The following is a 4,028-nucleotide window of genomic DNA, read 5'->3' on the forward strand; positions in this document are numbered from 1 at the left end:
GCCCCTTGCATGTATCCCAGCCTCCAGGCCTGAGAGTTGTATTGGTCTGGACTCCAAATCCCAGCATGCCAGTACCTGACCCCTCCCTGGGGGTGGGGGGAGGTCTGGACCATTCCCAAGAGTATTTAAATGAACTCTCAGAAGAGGAACATGTGGTCTCTTTTTCTTCCTCCTGGGGGTCACCTTTGTGGCCCCTCAGGGCCATCCAAGAGTGCAGGACTCCCATTAAACCTGGATATTTTTAATTTGGCTTGTTTTGATTTGGCTTGATTGGGATTTTGTGTCGGCAGAGAGCTCACGTTAGGAAAATATTCCTAACACTGTGGACTCCTTGGTTCCCTGCACACGTGGCACACACCCACGTTGACACATACCCACGTGGCACACGCCCACATGGACACATATACACGGGGCACACACCCGCGCTGACACATACCCACGTGGCACACACCCACACGGACACATACAAATAAGAACCATTAAAAACTTTTCCCTAAAATTTACTTTTTAAACGAAATGCCAACAAGAAAAAAGTCTAGATATGTTTAGTATAGACACATTTTTTTTCCTTAAAATTTTTGTCCCTGGCTGACTGCCTAGAGGAAGAGCCCACAGACATGGATAAGGGGCCAGGTGACTGGCTTATAGGTAGAATCTTGCATAATGTTTGCAAGTCCTGGTTCAGTCTACATTACCTCAAAACAAAACAAGAACAAGAAAATGTGTAACTATTACTGCGTGAAAATCATATATCAGCGATAAAACACCACAGACAGCCAGAACTATAGTCAGCAGGGCCCAAGTCTGTGAGCATCCAGAGGACCACACGGCTCTCCAGAGCTTTCTTGGGGTAATGGGTCTGGTCACAGGCCAGGGCCTAAGGTTTAGTTCATCTCAGCCCAGGGCTGCCAGCACTCTGTCTCTGGTTGTCTGATGGACTCAGAGGCTGGGAAAGCCTTTCTTTAAATCCCTTCCCCATAGGGACACTGAGAGTCTCCTAGATTTTTGTCTCTGCTTTCTGGGTAGTCTAAGAAACAAAGAACATACCAACCCGCTTTGGCTCCTGGCAGTGCCTATAAAATAAACATGATTAGAAAGGCCAGGGACCACCAAGACACCGAAGAAATGGTCCACAAAGCCTCCCCTCCCCTGCCTCCACCCCCATTTCAGCCTCCACAGAACTCCATGCCCCCACCCCGCTTCCCAAGCTGGGTGGGGTATAGCACAGGCCTGTTTGGGTGATATTTATATAAGAAGCTGGGTTCTTCCCTGGGGCAAGTAAAGTCAGTTGTAAAATTTGAAGGTGCGTTTTAAAATTGTTTCAAATCCTCCAGTGTGTTTCCTGTCTGGCGCTGTATACAGGCATTGGTAATGCAAGTGTCTGTGTGGCCTGGAGGTCCTGTTAATGAGAGAGGCAGAGATGTGAGGGGCCCCAAACATTCAAACACGGGGTGGGGGAGACCCTGTTGTTGGTGAGGGTGTGCGTCGTGGTGTTGGAATGCCTGTAAAGGCCTCACCCTCGGGAAGGTGGCTTAGTCCAAGAAATGAGCATCTTTGAAAAGCCACTATATTATAAATCATCAGTTAATGGCCCGGGGGCACAGGGATCCAGGTCTGTTGTTTTGTGTGATACTGTCGGACAACACATCCTAACTAGGGTGTAGCAACCTGTAATTTGACAGGCGAGATAAGGAGATGTGTGGTCCCCATCACACAGACCTGTGTCCATCCGGTTTGCCTGGAATGTCTTCCCCAGAGATAAAATTCCAGCTCCTCGCTCTCTCTCTCGGCTTCTTACCACAACACGCAGTGGGAGTCACTCCTTCTCTGGCCCCGTGACATTTCGTCCCTTCTCTTCTGAAATGTAACTGAGCGTGTCATTTCAGGCTCTGAGGAGCAAAAACAGCCTTTCTTGGCTATTGTGTTCCGTTCGGTAAACGCCATCACATTGAGGCTGTTTTAAAAACAATTTCATGCTCTTAACTTTGCAGTGTTTCATGTAATTACTTTAGATTTAGAGCTGGTGAGACAGGGCAGCCAAGGTGATTCAGCAGGGAAAGGACCTTGTCATCCAGACCTTGGAACCCACGTGGTAGGAGGAGAGGGCTGACTTGAAGTTGTCCCTTTACTCCCCTCCCCCAGTGCCTACCCACATACACTCACATGCATGCATGCATGTGCACGGAACACGTATGCACACGTATGGAACACACACACAATGTAAAAGGGGTTTCTGGTGAGACTGAAACTTTCATTGGAAGGAAATGAGGCTTTAGTTCTGTTTCTAACTTCTGTTACATTATCTGCTTGGGGACCACATTTGTGTGGGATAGGCTTGTCTTTATTGTGACGTTTCTGGGCCTTTGTTAATGAGGGATGTTGATGGGCACTCGTCCTATAGCTGTGGAACATGAAACTGAAATACGGAAAAATACTGATGCAGATGAATAATTCAGTCACCCAAGATGCAGCCTGCTTCAGCAGGAATTCAAGGGTGTGCGTCTGTAACTGTCGCTCTTATGATCAGCTACGGAGAACGAGTTCCAAAAGAGAGGGAAGGAAGGAAGGAGGGAAGAAAAGAGAAAAGTGTGGTTGTGGTATTGTTTAGTACGACTGTGTTGAAAGGACCTGGGCAGGTGCCCCCATGCTCATGGGCACTCATGTCCTCTCTGCCTTGCTCTCCAGGTCGTGGGTGGTAGAAGAAACAGGCGCTCAGGAGCTGAGTCCTGGGTCTCCCTCGCCTGTAAAGAGTGAGGAAGGATCCCTCAGGAGTCCTGGGTCTCAGCTCCCTAGTCTGTAAAGAGTCAGGAATGACCCCTCAGGAGGCTGCTGATACTCTTGTAAACTGCCCAGCTTGGCAGCTGGCAGGTATGTACACACAGGCGTTAGCTCTGGCTGAGCCCAGAGTTCCCACCATTCTCTCCTGCAGGCCTATCCATGCAGCCAGTTCTTTAAGTTTAACCTGCACTGCCACATAGAATTGTGGGATACTCAGTTGAGTCTGAATTTCAGATAAACAGTAAGAAACGTTCTAGTATAAATATGTTTGATGTAATAGTTGAAATATATATCCACATATATTTACATATTTTACATTTAATTAATTAATTTATTTGTGTGTTTGTGTCAGAGTATGTATGTGGAGGCCAAAAGACAACTTTCTAATCGGGCATGGTGGCATACCCTTTAATTCCAGCACTGGGAGGCAGAGGCAGGGGGGTCTCTGTGTTTTCAAAGCCAGTCTGGTTTGCGAGGACAGCTACAGTTTTGTAGAACCTGTCTCAGAAAACACAACAGTGAGCAGAACACTGGTGGCACAGGCCTTCAGTTTCAGCCCTGAGACGGCGAAGGGGGGCAGAGCTCTGAGCTTTTGAGGCCAATCTGGTCTAGAAAGAGAGCTCCATGACAGCCAGGGCTACATAGAGAAACCCTATCTCAAAACACAAAAAACCAAACCAGCCAGACAGTAGTGGGCACACCTTTAATTCCAGCACTCAAGGGGAGGCCGAGGCAGGCAGATCTCTGAGTTTGAGGCCAGCCTGGTCAACAGCGGGAGTTCCAGGACCACCAAGGCCATCCAGAGAAATCCCCGACTCAAAAAACCAAAAATCAAAACAAAGGAGTCAGCTGAGGTCGTCAGGTTTGGTGTGAAGCCCCTTCCTGCTGAGCAATCTCATTGGCCCTTACTTTAAATTAGAACAAATAAACAAACGTTGTCCACTTGAAACCCCCCCCCCCAGGAGTTCTGCAGTCTGTCCTCTACGAGGACAGCTTGATGATAGCCACACGGCCTGAACTCCCGTGTATTATTCCTTTAAAAACGGCGGCGTGTGTGTGGACAAACACAGGATAGACGAGACGCGCGCGTAAAGGAGAGACGAGACACGCGGCTCCCACGTGGGTGCGCTTTAATGGGGAGAGGGGAACACAATAAGGGATGGGGTGTGCGAGATACACAAGGGTGGGAGGCGAAAAGAGAGGGGGCCCAAGAGAGCGAAACCTCGTGGACGCTCGCTTTTAACGGGGGG

This window comes from Alexandromys fortis, unplaced genomic scaffold (assembly GCF_014885135.2).
Source record: "Alexandromys fortis isolate MF-2015 unplaced genomic scaffold, M_Fortis_MF-2015_v1.1 scaffold_152, whole genome shotgun sequence".
Classification (NCBI taxonomy): Eukaryota; Metazoa; Chordata; class Mammalia; order Rodentia; family Cricetidae; genus Alexandromys; species Alexandromys fortis.